This window comes from Cervus elaphus, chromosome 9 (assembly GCF_910594005.1).
Source record: "Cervus elaphus chromosome 9, mCerEla1.1, whole genome shotgun sequence".
Taxonomy (NCBI): Eukaryota; Metazoa; Chordata; class Mammalia; order Artiodactyla; family Cervidae; genus Cervus; species Cervus elaphus.
Window position 1 is genome coordinate 67609850 of NC_057823.1, and position 20449 is coordinate 67630298.

General features: G+C 37.3%; 1 pseudogene; it reads right to left on the reverse strand.

The window, feature by feature from the left end:
* Positions 1 to 634: 634 nt before the first annotated feature.
* LOC122701011 lies at positions 635 to 950 on the reverse strand (annotated as a pseudogene).
* Positions 951 to 20449: the final 19499 nt, after the last annotated feature.

Consider the following 20449-nt stretch of genomic DNA (forward strand, 5'->3'; position numbering starts at 1 on the left):
AAACAGGCTTTGGTGATGTGTAGAGGGTTCTTTTTCCAATATCATCTTATGATGTCATATTTGATTCCAGTGTTTTTGTGTAAAAAGCAAAGACCAACACAGTAACTCCTGGTGGAAAACCTAACAAAACCAGAGTAATCTGGGGAAAGACAATTCGAGCTCATGGAAACAATGGCAAGCTAGTGTTTTTGTCTCCTTTGGATATTTCCCTGAAGGGGAATTGCTAGATTGTATGTTAGTTCCAGTGGCGCCAAGTGGTAAAGAATCTGCCTACCAATGCAGGAGACTCAGGAGATGCAGATTTGATCCCTGGGTAGGAAAAATTCCCTGGAGTAGGAAATGGAACCCTATTCCAGTATTCTTCCCTGGAAAATTCCATGGGCAGAGGAGTCTGGCAGGCTGCAGTCCATGGGCTGCAAAGTGTTGGACATGACTAAGTGACTGAGCATACACACATATTCCTTCTGTTTTTAATTTTTTAAGGATTCTCATACTGTTTTCCATAGTGGCTATTCCAGTTTATAATCCCACTAGCAGTATACAATCCACATCCATGCCAGCATTTGTTATCTCTTGTCGCTTTTTTTTTTTTTTTTTAACAAATCCACACTTTTTTTTTTTTCCCCCAATAAGTTTAAATCTTCAAAGGGTAGAGTATCACATGGATTCTGGGTCCAATGGCCTTGGAATTTGGCACGAACCATGCCATTGTTTCCATGAGCTCGAGTTATCTTTCCCCAGATTACTCTGGTTTTGTTAGGTTTTCCACCAGGAGTTACTGTGTTGGTCTTTGCTTTTTACACAGAAATACATCTCTTGCCTAGATAGAATTCAGTTTCATCTCGAACATATACACCTTCAATTTTTAGAAGAGAATTGTGTTCCCTCTGGTTCTGTAGACCCTGCTTATAGCCAGCAAAAATGGCCTTGGACCACAGCCTTCCAGACATATTTGTCATTTGAGAAGTTCCCAGCAGGCCTTCACAGGGTCCAAGATGGCTGAAAGAGCCTCTTGTCATTTTGATAATGGCAATTCTATTGCCAGTTCTATGCGATGTTATCTCATTGTGGTTTTGATTTGCATCTCTCTAATGACTAGTGATATTGAGCATATTTTCATGTATCTGTTTGCTTTTAATATATCTTCTTTGGAAAAAATGTCTATTCAGGTTCTTTGTCCATTTTTTAAATTGACTTATTTGATTTTTTATATATTTTGGATATAAGCCTATTATCAGATATATGGTTTGCAAATATTTATTTAACCATTCTATAGATTATCTTTTCACTTTGTTGATGATTTCTTTCTCTGTACAGGAGATTCATCGTTTGATGTAGTTCAACTTGTTTACTTTTTTTCACTTGTGCTTTAGGTGTCATATTCACAAAATTGTCACCAAGATCTGACTCAATGGGTTTTATTTGCAAGGAGCTTTATTCTTATGTTTTCTTCTAGGATTTTCCTGGTTTTAGTTCTAACATTTAAGTCTTTAATTCATTTTGAATTAAATAATATTTCCGAGTAGTGTAATTTAGGGGTCCAGTTTCATTATTTTACATGCAAGTATCCAATTATCACAGCACAATTTATTGAAGAGACTGTCTTTTCTTCATTAAATGAAGAAATTTAATGATATTAAAGACATTTTCCTCCTGGCTCCCTTGTCAAATACTAGTTGATTGTATGTGCTTAGGTTTATTTCTGGGCCCTCAGTTCTATTCCATTGGTTTATTTGTTTGTTTTTATGCCACTTCGTTTTTATGTTTTGATGTCAATAACTTTGCAGGAGAGCTTGAAATCAGGAAGTGTGATACCTCCTGATTTGTTTTCTCTCTCAGGATTTCTTTGGCTATTCAGAATCTTTTGTTGTTCTATATATATACCTTTTAGCACTGTTTTCCCCCTACTTCTATTAAAATATGCCATTAGAATATTGAAAGGGGTTGCATTGACTCTATAGATGGCTTTTGATACTATTGACATTTTAACCATATTAATTCTTCCATGTCACAAAGATGGGATACCTTTCCATTTATTTGTGTCTTTTTTGATTTCTTTCACAAATGTCCCATAAATTTCAAAGTGGAGATCTTTTACCACTTGGGTTAAAGTTATTCCTATGCATTATGTTGTTTTTGATGCTATTGTAAATGAGATTGATTTCTTGATTTCTTTCTCAGAAAACTTATTGTCATTATATAGAAATGCTACTGATTTTTGTGTATTGGTTTTTGTATCTTACAACTTTACTCAAATTGTTGATTAGATTGAATTTTTTTTTTTTAAAAGGTTGAGTCTTTACACTTTTCTGTATATAAAATCATGTCATCTGCAAACAGAGAAAATTTTACTTTTGTTTTCTAAATTCTGATACCTTTTCTTTATTTCTTTTGCCTGACTGCTATCTAGGACTTTTAGTACTATTTGAATAGGAGTGTTGAGAGTGGGCACCATTGTCTTGGTCTTGATCTTAGAGGAAGATCTTTCAACCACTGAGTATGATGTAAGTCAAGAGCTTGTTTTATATCGCCTTTATTGTGTGGCAGTATGTTCCTTCTATGCCTAATTTGTTAAAAGTTTCTATCATGAATGGGTATTGAATTTGTCAATTGCTTTTTCTGTATCTATTGAGAATATCATATGGTTCTTTTTTTATCACTGTATTAACACATCATTGACTAGGGGATTTTTGCTGAAACTAATGCCAGTGGCCAGTGATTTGTTTTTTAAGTGAATATTGATATGTCTCTTGTCAATAATATTTGGGTAACAGAAGATGTATTAATATATCTCTGGTCAATAAGTTGTTAATGTGACTTATCACTTTGATTGATTTGTATTTGTTGAAACATTCTTGTATCCCAGTGATAAATTGCACTTGACTGTGGTGAATGATCCTTTTAATGTGATGCTGAATTTGGTTGGCTAATGTTTTATTGAGATTTGGTGTCTTTATTCATCAGGGATATTGGCCTATAGTTTCATTTTCTAGTAGTGCTTTGCCTTTCTTCCCCCCTGGTTTGATATCAGGATAATGCTAGCCTCATAAAATAAGTTTGAGTGGTCCCTCTTCTTTGGTTTTTTTGGAAGAGTTTGAGTAGAATTGACAGTATTTCTTTGTAAAAGTTTGGTAAAATTCACCATGAAGCCAGGAAACTGATTTTTTAATAATGGAATATGTATGTCAATATGTACATTCATAGGCATAATTACACTGGAGGACATAAGGAAGTAAGTAAATGCTTGCATCTATAAGGGTAGTCATCAGGAATATGTGAATGACAAATGCAGATTGATACATATTTATGCTTTGACTAGAGATTCAAAACCCAAGAAGTATTGCTACTGATGGCATTATGTCCTGAAATGTTGTTGGCAATGTTCAGTATGAAAAAGTACACACTTTGTTTAATTTACAAGTTATTTGTGTTTCTGGGAAATTTAGGAGTTATTAAAAATTTATTTAAAAATATTATATTATGATACAAAAATGGATCTAGGTTCTAGGTTCAGAAAATTGTAAGCAGCAGTTTATTTAAATGAATGTCCACTGGGACATTAGATGACAGCTTTTTGGTGTGTGGACCATCTTGTGTGATACAGAAAGCCCAACTTCGACCTTCTCAATATCAGGAGGTAATTTATGTCATTGCCACTAACAAAAAGCACGCCAGCAGAGTTCCAGAAATGCCCACAAGGTTAGCTAGCCCCATGGTTCGCTCAGAGAAGCCTTGCCCAGTGATATTTGGGTCCTGTCTTCTTCAGTTGTGTCTCCTTCCAGTCCTCCTTTCCTCACATGCTCCAAATCCATTGCCTTCTTTCTCTCTTTTAAACTAAGGAGTAGTTGAATTTACATTTTCTACATCTTGGACAGTTGTGCCACCAAATTTGACTATCTTGGTTCTTCTTGTTATTCAGGTGTTGGCATGAATGTTCCTTTCTCAGAGAAGCAAATGCAGAGCATACTGGCTCCAGTATTATCTCCATCTGCATCACTATTCTTTTAGCCTCTTACACCTTCTTTGTAGTTTATTTGATAGCACTTAATAATGACTGAAAACAAAAATGTTTTATTAATTTATGTGCTCATTGTCTATCCCTTTTTCCATTAAAATATAAGATCTAGGAGGGCAGGAACTCTTGTCTGCTACCAGCTATATTTTCAGTGCCTAGGAAAATGTCTGGTATGTAGTAGGTGCCTAATAATTGTATTTCTTGAGTAAGCTATTAATTCGCTCCTTGCTCTCCTCTAGAAAAACTCCAAGCTCTTTAGCATAACACTTGAGGCTTCTCAACATCTTGCCCAGTTTATATTTCCCTAACCTTTCCTCCTTTCATTCACTAATCATCTTTTTTACTAAAGTTTCTCAAATATGTCATGCCATTTACTGTTTCATTCCTTTGCATATTGTGTTTTCTCTGTATTCAGCTAAGATCAGGCTCCCTCAATTTCCTCTTCCCTCCCATTCTTTGGAGGTTTACATACCCTTCCTTTGGTAATGGCCCCACAACTATGCTCATACAAGGAGAGAATATTTGTTGGTATATGCATCTTTCTTTCCAACTATATTTTGAGCTTATTGGGAGCAGAGACCACTTCTTAATTGTCTTTATGTGCCTAGTGGTCAGATGGTACCTGGCCTACATCAGAGTTGGATTATCATATTAGCTACCTGAGAACACTTGGAATCTCAACTCCATCATTGATTTTCCCCAGTATCATATCAACTATAAATCTGTTAAATATGCACAAACAGTTGAGACTTCATAGGGGCACATAAAAGTAAGTTAATCCCTTGAAATTGCAATGACAGAATGGTTTAAAGATAATTTTGTTGTTATTGATTATGATATTTCTTGAGTATGGCATGATGGTCACATTTCTAAACTCTATGAACATTTTCTTATTGAAGCCTTTAGCAACTCAGTGGTAAGAATCACTTAGTTACCTAGAGTAAACTTGACAATGTCATTGCTGATAAGTAGAACAACATAATTAGCCTTAATGTATGTGACCCCATAGCCTAAGATCTTAATCACTATGTTAAGTCCTTTCTATGCCATTTCTGTAATTCTTAGACTCAACCATCCTTGAATATGACTAGAACAGAGTTAATGGAGATATTTTAAAGTTAATCCTATTTTCTCAGGATAAAGAAGATTTCAGTCCCTCCTCTCCACAAACAAGACCATTTGCTAATTATTGCTTTTTATCCTCCTTTCTCTCTGTCAGGGAAGCTAAGTTTATTATGGGTCATTGTGGATGCAACCAAGTTAATGATAATTGATGTTCGTCTCTTGCATCTCATGTTAGTGGCTCTGTATCAGCACCCACTCGCCTTGCAGTGGGCATGCCCCTCTCCATCTCTTTTCCCACATTAGCCGAGGTTCTGAATTACTCAGAGAACTTTTAATCACTGAATAGCTAATTACCATAATTCCTCACTGTCCAAAGCTGCAAGTTCATCATGCACATGGACCTGGTATCCTTGTTAATCACAGTAATCGCTCATCACTCATGAGCTGTGAAAAGTAGTGATGACTCTTCACATCACTCAGGGTGCTCACGCTCTGAGGGAGGCTGGGAGGAGTGTTAGGATGTACCCAACACAGGCTGTGGGGATAGCATCGGAATGTCCACCAGACATACACGTTTTGGATCTCTGCTTATGTTTACCATTATCCTGAGTTGTAAACTGATTAGAACTGCTACTCTGTGACTCTGTTGGTTCACAACTTCCCTGGGAGCTTCCTGGGTATAATCTGAAACTAGCCCCCATATGTGGAAGGCAGGAAGAAAGTAAAGAGAGAAGAAGACCAATCCAAATTGTAGGTGGCAGGGTTAATGAACAAGAGAATGTATTTATGAGGCTTGTCATGGGTTGTTGCAAGATGAGCAGTCTTCTGCACCTGCCTGTCAAATCTTAAAAGTTTATATAGAGGACCTATCTGGGTCAGTTACATTACAAATTCCAGATGATCTCAACACCGTATGACTATCTCCAGGCTCTGTCCTTGGGCAGCTTTTAGTGTGGATAAGGCAAGTGGAGCACACATTCCAAGAATGGGGGTAGCAGGTGAGGAGCCTCTGATGCTTGGGTCTAGCTTGTGAGTCAAATCAGCAGTCACATCTTGATGACCTCTGCCCACATGCTCACATCTCCATCCCCATTGTTTCTGATACTAAACTTCTATAGCAGGGTTCCTTCCTGCCAGGCTTCTCCTTCCTTGCATCTAATGTTCCATCCTGGCATCCAGGCTGTACCCTGCTGGCATTGTCCACTGGGCTTCCTGGCCAGGCCATCAACTTTTATCCCAAAGCTTCACTGAAATTATTTGTCTTACACTGGAATTATTTTGATAAGAAATAAACCAGAAACCAATCCATCTGGCTCAATTTGAGAGGAATATATTATAAAGAATGAGGGGTATGTCTTTGAATCCAAAACCTAGAAATTTGACCATCCCTCAGAAGTGACATACTCAACTTGGGAGGCCACCAGATATTAAGGCAGACACTCTGTTAATCTTAGATTGCCCTCTACATGTGTGCTCCATCATTTTGCTTTCCACTCTTGCTTTGCTGATCACCTCTGAGAGCTCGTTCATGGTGCACAGACCATAAATTGCTTTCCCAGAGAGGCAGCCTCAGTTTACATGTCTGAGCAGTCTGGGATTTGCAGTTAGCCAAATATTCTTTCTGATTCCCATTCCATATTCTCCTCTCACTGTATTCTAAGTTCTTTTCTCTTACACACTCTGTGCTCTTCATCTTCTCCCCCAGAGTTGCATATCAAGGTGTTAGCCCAACAAAGAGCCCCACATTCATCAAAATTCATCCTCTTGGAAAATAGCTGTTTTAAGTTGCCAAACCCAAAGTCTTAAAAATTGCCTGTGTCACAAGCTCATTCTTTTAAGACAGAATTGTTGCCCTGGATGCTGTTGAAAGCCATTCTTTCTAAATGTTCCTTTTGTCATCTCATCTCCCTCCCTCCCTTTCTAGAGAGAGAAAAAGGGAGAGAGAAGAAAAGGGAAAGGGAATATGAATGAAAGAACATAGCTCAGACCAAGAACAATTGTTGCTGTTGTTCATTTTCTCAGTTGTGTCTGACTCTTTGCAACCCTATAGACTGCAGCACATCAGGCTTCCCTGTCCCTCATCATCTCCCAGAGCTTGTTCAAACTCATATTCATTAGTTGGTAATGCCATCCAACCATCTCATCCTCTGTCGTACCCTTCTCCTCCCACCCTCAATCCTTCCCAGCATCAGGGTCTTTTCCAATGAGTCAGCTCTTTGCATCAGGTGACCAAAGTATTGGAGTTTCATCTTCAGCATCAGTGCTTCCCATGAATATTCAGGACTGACTTCCTTTAGGATTGACTGGTTGATCTCCTCCAAGGGACGCCCAAGAGTCTTCTCCAACACTACAGTTCAAAAGCATCAATTCCTCAGTGCTCAGCCTTCTTTATGGTCCAACTCTCATATCCATACATGACTACTGGAAAAACCATAGCTCTGACTATACAGACTGCTGTCAGCAAAGTAATGTCTCTGCTTTTTAATATGCTGTCTAGGTTGGTCATAGCTTTTCTTCCAAGGAGCAAGTGTTTTTAATTTCATGGCTGCAGTCACCTTCTGCAGTGATTTTGGGGCCCAAGAAAATAAGGTCTGTCACTGTTTTCATTGTTTATCCATCTATTTGCCATGAAGTGATGGGACTGGATACCATGATCTTAGTTTTTTGAATGTTGAGTTTTAAGTCAGCTTTTTCACTCTCCTCTTTAACCTTCATCAAGCGGCTCTTTACTTCCTTTTCAATTTTTGCCATAAGTGTGGTGTCATCTGCATATCTGAAGTTATTGATATTTCTCCTGGCAATCTTAATTCCAGCTTGTGCTTCATCCAGCCCGGCATTTTGCATGATGTACTCCGCATGTAAGTTAAAAAAGCTGGATGACAATATATAGCCTTGACATACACCTTTCCCAATTTTGAACCAGTCCATCATTCCATGTCTGGTTCTAACTGTTGCTTCTTGACCTGCATACAGGTTTCTCAGGAGACAGGTAAGGTGATCTGTTCTTCCTATCTCTTGACAAATTTTCCACTGTTTTTTGTGAGCCACACAGTCAAAGACTTTGTTGTAGTCAATGAAGCAGAGGTAGATGTTTTTCTGGAATTCTCTTTCTTTTTCTATGATCCAACAAATGCTGACAATTTAATCTCTGGTTCCTTTGTCTTTTCTAAATCCAGCTTGTACATCTGGAAGTTCTTTGTTCACATACTGTTGAAGCCTAGCTTGAGGGATTTTGAACATTACCTTGCTAGCATGTGAAAGGAGTGCAATTGTGTGGTAGTTTGAACATTCTTTGGCATTGCCCTTCTTTGGAATTGGAATGAAAACTGATATTTTCCAGTCCTGTGGCCACTCCTGGGTTTTCCAAATTTGCTGGTGTATTGAGTGCAACACTTTTATAGCATCATCTTTTAGGATTTGAAATAGCTCAGCTGTAATTCCATCACCTCCACTAGCTTTAGTGACGCTTCCTACAGCCAACTTGACTTCACACTCTAGGATATCTGGTTCTGGGTGAGTGATCACACCATCATGGTTATCCAGGTCATTAAGACCTTTTTTGTATAGTTCTTCTGTGTATTCTTGCCACCTCTTCTTAATATCTTCTGCTTCTGTTATGTCCATACTGTTTCCGTCCTTTATTGTGCCCATCTGTGTGTGAAATAGCCCCATTATATCTCTAATTTTTTTTGAAGAGATCTCTAGTATTTCTCATTCTTTTGTTTTCCTCCATTTCTTTGCATTGTTCACTTAAAAAGCCTGTCTTATCTCTTCTTGATAGTGTTTGGAATGCTGTATTCAGATGTGTATATCTTTCCTTTTTTTCCTTTGCCTTTTGCTTCTCTTCTTTTCTCAGCTATTTGTAAGGCTTCCTCAGACAACCATTTTGCCTTTTTGCATTTTGTTACCTTGGGGATGGTCTTTGGAAGTTCACTAAGATAAATCAAAGCCTAGGACTACTGTATTGAATTTTTACCTCTAACTCATCACCCATTTTGCTCTTTTCCCTCTTTGGGGAGCTCTCTCCCCAGCCTTTATTTGGATAATTGTCTCTTCTCCCTCATTCATATAGCTTCTGGGTGGGACTGTCAAATGAGTTGTCTTGCTCTTCCTAGTCAAAGGTCAGTGAATGACCCAAATAAAAGCAACTGATTCTCACTTGTGGACTTTAAATATTGAGGTAAGTGATTCTAACACCAAAAGACAATCAGGACTCCTGCTTTGCTGTGCTGTCACCCTAATTGCTGATCAGATCCTGCTGATTGGATCCCTGCTTCCTGTTTTTCTTCTAAGATTGGCTATTTAGTAGTTTCTTTACTTCTTCCACTGACCATATATACTCCCCATAAAGCTGTTTTGCTCAAGATAGGCAGAGACAGTTCTGTTCTTTGTCAATAAAAGAAAACAAAGACCCAACAGATATAGAGACTATATCATAAAAATTCTTGATTCTATAGATTTTAGCTTGTGTGATCCTCTGGACACAGTTTCTCTGTTACACTCCCCTTGGGCTGCTGAAAAATGAATGGGCAGGTATAGTGGCTCAGTGCCTTGTTTATTTCAGGCAGAATTAACAGAGTGGATTTTAATGGAAATGGAGTAATGTTAGGTTCATGATTGTTCAGTTTGGTCTGAATTCTGGAGACAGCTTGTCCAGGTGAAGTTTAATTAACGACTGCTCAAAATCAATCCAACTTTGACTTTGCTGCAGTTTGAATCTCATAGCTTGGCCCCTTTTCCTTGTTTCACTTCATTAACAAAGATTTTGAATTATCTGTGGGAATAGAGAAATAGTATGCATATATACACACACACACACACGTGTGTGTGTGTGTGTGTGAAGAGAGTATATGATAGGAAGAGAATTCTGAATTAGTTTGGTAGATGAAGTATGCAAGCAAGTGATCTAGATTGGAAATAGCATAATCTGCATTACCCCTGGGTGACTTCCTGTGGTTGTACAGGTAAGTCTTGTTTTCTCTCCCCTCTTTCTCCCTTTCTCCCTCTCCCCCTTCTTACCTCTTCCTCTCCTCTCTCTTCTCTTACTCATGTGCACACTTTATAGAAGTTTTCTATTCTGTTTATATCTAATATTGAGCAACATTTTCTTCTAATGTGATTAAAAGCAAGGACTTGAGAATTGGACCACAGGGAGATTGCATTTCACTTCTGCCACTTGCTAGCTGTGTGACCAAGGACAAGTACCTTTTTTAAAGGCCCAGTTTCCTCATCTTGAAAATGAAAGGAATAAAAGTATTCACGTGTGGGTTACAAGAAGAGCACTTGATATAATGACTGGCCCACGGTGAGTGCCTTATCTATTACTATGGTTGTTATTTCCTTCCAAAAAAAGAAGGAAAATTATCCTCACTCATTTTCACCATGTGCTTGTCTTTGCCTCACTATATTCAAATATCTTTTCACTGTGTTCAAGCCCCTTCCTCCCTTTCCCCATAGTAATGTCCCCCAGAGGGAAACGACCATGGAATCTCATTCCTAGGAGTATTTTAGTAAGAATGGCAAAATTTTAGCACATAGGAGAATCCTGGTGAATTTTCTTTTACACCGACTCTTTGCAACTCCATGGACTGCATCATGCCAGGCCCCTCGTCCCTCCCATCTCCCCAAGTTTACCCAAGTATGTCCCCTGTCTCCCAAAGTATGCCCTTCTACACTAGGGAAACACAATTTTAGATTACGTTACTAACGTTTTCACAGCATTATTGCCATTTTCAATGTCTCACTCCCACCGTCTTTTGAGAATTCAGATAAATTTCCAGATAAAGGGTATAAAGAGAAGTATGGATACTAGATATTGCAACCTAGGGTCAAACCTTACTCAGAATCTTGGAACAAGTTGTAAGTACAAATAATATTTTTGAAACCGGACCCACTGTGGAGGAAAGCATATCTATGTATTTGTTACAACAACAAAATAATAAGTTCATGTTCAGTGATCAGACTTTTTGAGAATGCTTAATTGAAATAACTTTTTTCTGCAGTGGAGGATATTAACACTTGTGTGTGTGGTGTCTTTTTTTTTTTTTTTTCCTCTTGGAGGATAATTGCTTTACAATATTGTGCTGGCCTTTGCCATACATCAAAATGAATAAACCACAGATATACATATTTCCCCTCCCTACTGAAACTCCCTCCCACCTCCCAACCCATCTTACCCCTCTAGGTTGTCACAGAGCACTGGACTGAGCTTCCTGCACCACACAGAGTATTAGCACATGCATATGGAATCTAGAAAGATGGTACAGAGGAACCTATTTGCAGGGTAGCAGTGGAGATGCAGACATAGAGAACAGATTTGTGGACCCAGTGAGGGAAGGAGAGGGTGCGATGAATTGAGAGTAATGTGGAAACATATACATTACCATATGTAAAATAGCAAGTGTGGTAGAAACATATATAGTACCATATGTAAAATAGATAGCAAGTGTGGTTCTTTTTGAAAAATAGATTCATTTAAAAGATATCTCTCACTTCCCTTAAATGTCCCATTGTTAGTATATTTGTTAAGTTGATATTAAGAAAACTTTTATTCTTTTAAGCCCAGCAAAAATGTGGAAAATACTATTTTTCTAGCCAAGGCAATCTTGACTTGGCTATTTTCCTAGACTCCTGATTCTACTTTGAGATGTGTACTCTAGTTTATGACCAACACACGTGTATATTTCCTACAGTTGAGTTAAACTTGGGGGCTTATCAATAGCTGGGCTTGAAAGTATGGGAAAACCTTGTTTTGCTAAACCATTAATGCTCAAGGTTTAAGTGTAAAAGCCCAACTGTGTTTAATCCACTCCTATCACCATTTCCAACTGGAGCTGGAAACATGCTCAAAGCCAGGAGCTAAGCGGAGGCAAGGACCTCGTGATTTAAGAGGCTGAAGAGATTTTCTCTCTCTGAGTCAAAATTTTTCTCATCTTGCTGTGGGATTTGACACTGGAGTGCAGCATTCCAATCCCTGTTTAATACCGGGACTTTGAAGGCATTCTCACTCCCTGTCTTGCTTCTGTTTCTTTTTTACTGTGTTTGACAATAAATTTTGCCTGAAGGTACCCCAGGCAAATTGTCTGCTCACCCTCCTCAAATAATTCTTGATGGTCCACTTCTCTAGAAGTTTACATTCAGATCTGTTTCACATCAAAATGCATTTCTCTGACATGTGTAATTCTCTATTAGCTTGACTAGAGAGCTTGGTTTCTGTTCTCCTTAGGATTTGTGTGTATGTGTGTGAGGGCATAGGGGATAGGATTTACCTTATTTTGAGGATGGGAGAGAAAAATTAAGGAGACTGAACAGTGTTAGGAGGCAGAAATTAAACTAAGGACACAGAGAAATAAGTGGAGAAAATAAATTTAAATAATGGGACAGGGAGAGAAAAGGAAACAAAATTGCTTCACTTTTATGGCAAAATGTAGGGTCAAATTAAAAAAAACAAACTTGTTTTTAAAACACAGTCTTATCTTCAAGTAGGGAAAATGTTTTGCGGTAAATAACAGGAGCTCCCTTCCTTTCTCTTTGGCCACCTACTGTTATCGGACTTCCAGGATGATCATCATTAATGTGACCTGTGTTCTTTCACTACTTGTTGGGTGATCTTGGGAAGGCCACTGAAATCCAGGCCTTAGTTCCCACATCTGTAAAGTGGGAATAATACAAGGTACTCATGTCATAGTCTTTTTGAGAGGATTAAAAGATATATGTCATTGAATATATGTGTATGGCACAAAATAAGAGCTCAGTGAATACTGGATATTATTTTTGTAGGCACATACAAACACATATATTTTCTAAAAAATAAAAATGGCATCTCATTATGTATGATATAAATATCATACATATCAGTATGTATGATATAAATTACTATTTCAATATAATAATATGTTAGAAACATAATAATTATTGCTATATGTTATTTTATTTAAATGCACACATATGATCACATTACAGTGAATGATATTTTCTTTGATTTGCCTCTCTCTTTTTATGTCTCCCCATCCATACAACTTGTCTTGAGGAAATACACATCAAAGCTTAACTGTGTATGATGTGTGTTTTTCTTCATGCTCATATAATCATAGACAAAAGCATATATGCATATTCATATAGAGTTTTTGTCATTGATTTACAAAAATAAGATTATACTGTGCAAATGTATTTTCATAAGAGCTACAGATTATAAAACATCTTTTCCTGAGCCTTTATCTAATAATAGAGGCTAAAAAGCTTAAAATTTCAATTTACAGCAGGTGTCCTTGCTGTGGGGGATGGGTTAGGCAAGGGTCCCAGTACTCCTCAGCTATACCCAAGGAGGAGTTGTTGCAATGTTTCTGGGAGAGTTTTTGTTCTGATAAATAGGATGACTTTGGTTTCACTAGTTTTAGTTTCTTTTCTTCATCCTTCTTGGGAAGTAGAAATTCTGAAATGACAATATCATTTTTGGGTCATGATGGAACAAGTGTGAAGAGAAGAACCAGAACCTTAGTAGTGACATCATAAGAATCTGAGCGCCTGATAGCATTTTGTGTGGCTGAACTACTGACCCCCAGATTTCTAAAAGAAACCACTATCTGCTTCCCTGGTGGCTCAGATGGTAAAGAGTCTGCCCGCAATGCGGGAGACTCAGGTTTGATTCCTGAGTTGGGAAGATCCCCTGGAGAAGGGAATGGCAACCCACTCCAGTATATTCTTGCCTAGGAAATTCCATGGTAGAAGAGTCTGATGAGCTACAGTCCAGGGGGTCACAAAGAGCCAGACATAACTGAGCAACTAACTCGTTCACTTTCACTTTTGTTTAATCCATGGTCATCAGTTTTTCTCTTCAAAACACACGCTAAGCTGATACACACACTTCTTTATATTATGTTTTTGCCACTCAAAGAAATATTGTTGAAACTCTAGTTGATTATTTATCACGGCAGCACAATATTTCATGATGTGAACTATTGTAACTGATTTAGCCCCTTTTCAATTGATGGGATTCCCCGGTAGCTCAGCTGGTAAAGAATCCGCCTGCAGTGCAGAAGACCCTGGTTGGATTCCTGGGTTGGGAAGATCCACTGGAGAAGAGATAGGCTACCCACTCCAGTATTCTTGGGCTTTCCTAGTGGCTCAGCTGGTAAAGAATCTGCCTACAATATGGGAGACCTCAGTTTGATCCCTATGTTGGGAAAACCCCTGAAGAGGGAATGGCTATCTACTTCAGTATTCTAGGCTGGAGAATTCCATGGCCTGTAAAGTCCATGGGGTCACAAAGAGTCAGACATGACTGAGCGATTTTCACACTTACTTAAATTGATAATTATTATTTGTATCCAGTGGTTCTTATTTGTTTTGTTTTTTGTTGTTGTTGCTTCAAAACCGTGTTGCATCAAACATCTGTAACTACCTATCTTTATATATTGAGACTTTATCTTTATGGAATAAATTTCCCAAAGTGGAAACATGCTGTGCTGTGCTTAGTCGCTCAGTCTTGTCTGACTCTTTGCAACCCCATGGACTGTAGCCCGCCAGGCTCCTCTGTCCATGGGGATTCTCCAGGCAAGAATACTAGGGTGGGTTGCCATGCCCTCCTTCAGGCCCTCTTCCCAACCCAGGGATTGAACCCAGACCTCCCGCAGTGCAGGCAGTTTCTTTACCATCTGCGCCACCAGTGAAGCCAGACAACATACTGGAATGACCCTATTCTTCCCATACCCACCCAGGCAATAGTTGTTATTCAGCTTTTGCTAGTGATGTTTATAAGATCATAACTGACTGTTTGATTTGTTCATGTTTTCCTTACCAGTAGTGTTTTTAAGTTTTTTCTATATTCTGTTTGCTATTTGGAATTGTTCTTCTGTGAATTTCTATTCATAACCTTGGTTATTTTTCTCTTGAGGAGTCTCCTTGTCAATTCATAAGAGTATTTTTATATTATACGTACTAAATTTCCATCCTCAGCATTGGACTTTCATATTTTGCTATAAATATTTAAACTTTTATAGGGAACTGTGGTTTTTAAAAGCCTCCTTTTCTAGTTATAATAAGAGAGTCTGCTTTACTATGAAATTATACATGAAGTTACCTAGTTTTTTTTTTTTCTGCAGGATTTTTGTTTTATTTCTTTCTCCCACCCACTCTATTCTGTCTTTACTTAACATTATGTAAGTTAGGTTTCCATTTTGTTTTCCTCCTGATGGATGGCACTTATATCAATGTGATTTTTAAAAAATCCATCCTTTCTACTCTGAAATGAAACATCAATTTGTCATACATTGCATTCTCATGTACATTATTTCTTAAGTCAACCATGATGTTTTATATTGCTGAGAAAATTATTCATTCCAAGTTTTCAAAAGTATTGCCATACATTTTCCTGTAATGTTTCTTCTATTGTAATTCTCTTTATCTTTCCTTTGCCTCTGGTTAGGTTTTCCTTTTAATTCCTGATCACTTCTGTGCATGTGTTTGTTTTTCCCTGAGATGAGCTTATTTATTTTTCCTATAAATTCTTTGTTTTCATTTTCATCAAATCCTATCATCATATGAATTTCAGCTTCCTGATTTATTTTTTAGTTTTTCAGAGATGAATTCTAAGTTCCTTTATGTTCATCTTTCTTCTTTAATGATAAAGATATTAAACATAGATTTTTTTTCTCAGTAGAGTTTTTGATTTGTGCTCTAGATTTTAGTATAAGGTTTTTTTTTTTGTCTAGTTTATAATTTCCTTCTAGTTTAAGGGTTGACCAGAAATTTTTATCAAATATTTTAAGCATTTAATATTATTTATCAAAATATATAGCCTATGTAATATATGAGTTTCATTTAATTATATAGATTAGTTTGGAATTTAAAATGTTTTCTTTGTGGAAAGCACAAATTTAGTTTTCGGAAACATTGTATAGCATTTAAAATATATACTAATTCCCCATTCAAAGGATATAAGATTTTCTGTATCTTTTAAACCATTTTTATTCATGTTTTAAAGCTATTTAGGCATGTTATACAAAATAAACTGCACATATTTAAGATGTACAATTTCATGAGTTTTGAAAGATAGTCATCACGACAATTGCGACCACCATAATAAAAATACTGGCAAATTGCATCACTCTCAAAAACTTTCTTCCTTTGGAATCTTATTTCTTTCCATTCTCATCCATAGACAGCTGCTGATCTGCTTTCTGTCAGCAGAATTGTGTTTAAATGGAATTTTATATAAATGAACTGATAAAGTATATACTCTTTTTTAATTTGGATACTTTCATGCAGAATAATAAATCAGATTCATTCAAGTTGTTATTTATATCACCTGTTACTTTTTATTTTTGAAGAATGTTCCATTGAAGAACATTCTAATTTGAAGGATCTTCCATTCAATGGAAAAATCTGTATCTTCTCATCTGTTGAAAGACATCGTGGTTGTCTCCTTACAAATAAATTGGTGGTGAACATTTATGTACAATGTTTTATGTGAACACATTTTCACTTCTCTTAGGTAAATATCTAGGAGTAGATTGGCTGGGTTGTGTAGTAGGTTTATGTTTAGCTTTTTAAGAAACTGTCAAATTGTTGGCCAGTTTCCCAGATGGCGCAGTTGGTAAGGAATCTGCCTGCCAATGCAGGAGATCCAAGAGACTCAGGTTCAATCCCTGGGTCAGGAAAATCCCTGGAGGAGAAAATAGTAACCCACTCCAGTATTCTTACTTGGAAAATTCCATGGACAGAGGAGCCTGGAGGGCTCCAGTCCATGGAGTCACAGAGTCAGACTTGACAGAGCGTGTGCATACACACACACACACACGCACACGCACACGCACACACACACACACACACAAACTGATAATGGAAGTAGTTGTACCTTTTTCCATCCTTGATAACTGTTATGAGAGTGTTATGTGTTCCACATTCTCGGCAACACTTGGTATTGTCAGGCTCTTTCATTTTAGCTATTACAGTGGTCATATGGTGCTAGCTCATTGATTTTAATTTGCGTTTCCTTCATGATCAATAATATTGAGGGTTTTTTTCATGTGTTTTGCCCTTTAGTGTATGTTCTTTTAGAGGGATTGGTTCAAATCTTTGTCCATAAATTTTGGGTTGTTTGTTGTATTACCAAAATATGAGAACTCTTTCCGTATTCTTGTTATAAGTCCTATGCTTGATATCTGTATAGAGAATATATTCTTCTAGTCTGTTTCCTTAATAGTGAACTTCAAAAAACAGAAGGTTTTAATTTTAATAAAACCCATTCTGGGGAGGGGAATATTTCTCATACTACATTTCTTGAGTTCCTGTGGCAGGACTAATAATAAAAATATCAAGAGATTATCAAGAGAAAAGTCAATTTAATTTCATATACATGGAATGATGCTCAGAGTATGACCAAGCACAAGCAGGTTTTATGTCTTTTTGCACAAAGAAACATTAAATTTGTGAGGAACTGACAGGACAGAGAAACTTAGGAATTTGAGCAGTTTGGTCTTGGGTGGTAAATGAGTAAAGAAATTATAAGTTTGGTTTATATAGGCTACTCAGCTGTGCATTCCATATCTCTGATGATAAGGATGTCTTCCTACCTTACAGGAAGGGCATCTTCCACATGGGAGATTTATTTCCTGCTTTCAGGGAGACAAAGAGGAGGATAAAAGTGTCCCTCTTGCATCAACTGTTTTTTTAAGTAATAATTTTTTAATTCATAATTATTACTATGCCATTGAGGCACATTTTGGGGCAGCCTGTCCTGGGCCCCAACACCCAAATATCAATTTTTCTTTTTATATCTTGTGCATTTTGTTTTATTTAAGAAAGCATTAACTGAAAGAGATGGGTTTTCTTCAATGTACATTTTAAAAACAGTTTAAGCCTTTCCTTTAGTTCTACAATCTATTTCAAGTTAATCATGTTGTATAGTGTCAGATAATGGCTCTTTTTTATTTTTTTTCTAAATAGATATAATAGAAAAGTACAGAGCAAGCAGTAATATTTTCTAGTGAAAACTTACAGACAGGACAACAAAATGATGAAAGATATCTAAATACCAGATATTCCAATATCAACTGTTGAAAAGTTTATCATTTCCCCATTGAATTGCCTGAAGCATTTTTGTGCTTCAGTAGGTATTTCAAAAAATACCTACTTCCAGATCCCTCATGCCAACAATCTCCAATTAGGGCATACATAAAGCCTTCCCTTTTTTCTATGATAAAGCTTTCCAACTCTTTTGCCTGCTTTTGAGTTTCTGCTAGATGCAAGTGGTGGTGCTTGACTCCTTTGCAAAATCTGAATAAACAGGTTTTCCGTTCTCATTTAGGTGTTCTCTACTTATTTCCATGTAAGTCTTGAAATCAGAGTGGAAGTCTTCCAAATTTGATCTTATATTAAAGCTTGCATTGATTATTCTAAAATGTTTGCATTTCTATATACATTTTAGAATCAGCTTTCCAATTTCTACTAAAAGCATGTTGGAATTTCAATTGAGAATACTTTGAATTTTATAGATCTTCTCTCTTTGTTTTATTTTTGTCTCTCCTCTCTGTTCTTTTTTCCTGGAGCTCCTTTTATTTGTCTGTTAAATCTCTCATATACCTCTTCCAGTTTATTATCGGCTTTTGTCCCTCATAATTTTTAACTTTTTATGTATTTTTTAATACTCTGAGTTTGTTTTTTTTTCCCATGCCACTAAATCAAGTTTAAATGGTGACCTTGAACATTCTCTCTCTAAATTCATCTACTAAATAGTTTCTTTGAAAACCTCATCTTTTACCTCTGTAAAGATTTTTGGGCCAAGGTGAGTGGAAAGTAAGGGAGAGTATGTGCAGATATTTCTAAATTTTCTTTTTCTTTCCAGATCATTACTTATCTGTTCTAGAATCTCTCAAAGACTGGTTCTGTGTTCCCTTTTTTTTTTTTAATTGTTCTTCCTCTCTTGGGCCGCTCTGCCCCTTGAAAGTGAAAAAGTGAAAGTGAAGTCGCTCAGTCATGTCCAGCTCTTTGAGACCTCATGGACTGTAACCTGCCAGTCTCCTCAGTCCATGGGATTTTCCAGACAAGAATACTGGAGTGGGTTGTCATTTCTTTCTCTGGGGAATCTTCCCCATCCAGGGATCAAATCTGGGTCTCCCTCACTTCAGGCAGACTCTTTATCATCTGAGCTACCAGGGAACCTCCACTCTGATCCTTGAGGTGTTATTTATTTGAAGTAAATCTCCCTATTCCCCTGTCTCTTATACTTTATCAGTCTGTAGAATAGGGTTACTTTACTCAGCTCTAAAAAACTTTTCTAGACATTTGGAGCTTGGGAGCTCAGGGTAGGCCACCTCCCAAATATGCTGTACCAAAATGATCATTTTGAATTAAATTTACATAAGAAATGGCCAATGCAACAGGGACACTTTGACCATTCTTTTTTTTTTTTTTTTTAATTTTTTTTTTTTTTATTTCAACTACAGAGGGCAGGTCTTTATTCCCAATCCCGATCCCCCCTCCCACCTCCCTCTCCACCCGATTCCTCTGGGTCTTCCCAGTGCACCAGGCTGGAGCACTTGTCTCATGCATCCCACCTGGGCTGGTGATCTGTTTCACCATAGATAGTATACATGCTGTTCTTTTGAAATATCCCACCCTCACATTCTCCCACAAAGTTCAAAAGTCTATTCTGTATTTCTGTGTCTCTTTTTCTGTTTTGCATATAGGGTTATCGTTATCACCTTTCTAAATTCCATATATATGTGTTAGTATGCTGTAATGTTCTTTATCTTTCTGGCTTACTTCACTCTGTATAATGGGCTCCAGCTTCATCCATCTCATTAGGACTGGTTCAAATGAATTCTTTTTAATGGCTGAGTAATATTCCATGGTGTATATGTACCACAGCTTCCTTATCCATTCATCTGCTGATGGGCATCTAGGTTGTTTCCATGTCCTGGCTATTATAAACAGTGCTGCGATGAACATTGGGGTGCACGTGTCTCTTTCAGATCTGGTTTCCTCAGTGTGTATGCCCAGAAGTGGGATTGCTGGGTCATATGGCAGTTCTATTTCCAGTTTTTAAGAAATCTCCACACTGTTTTCCATAGCGGCTGTACTAGTTTGCATTCCCACCAACAGTGTAAGAGTGTTCCCTTTTCTCCACACCCTCTCCAGCATTTATTGCTTGTAGACTTTTGGATAGCAGCCATCCTGACTGGCGTGTAATGGTACCTCATTGTGGTTTTGATTTGCATTTCTCTGATAATGAGTGATGTTGAGCATCTTTTCATGTGTTTGTTAGCCATCTGTATGTCTTCTTTGGAGAAATGTCTGTTTAGTTCTCTGGCCCATTTTTTGATTGGGTCATTTATTTTTCTGGAATTGAGCTGCAGGAGTTGCTTGTAT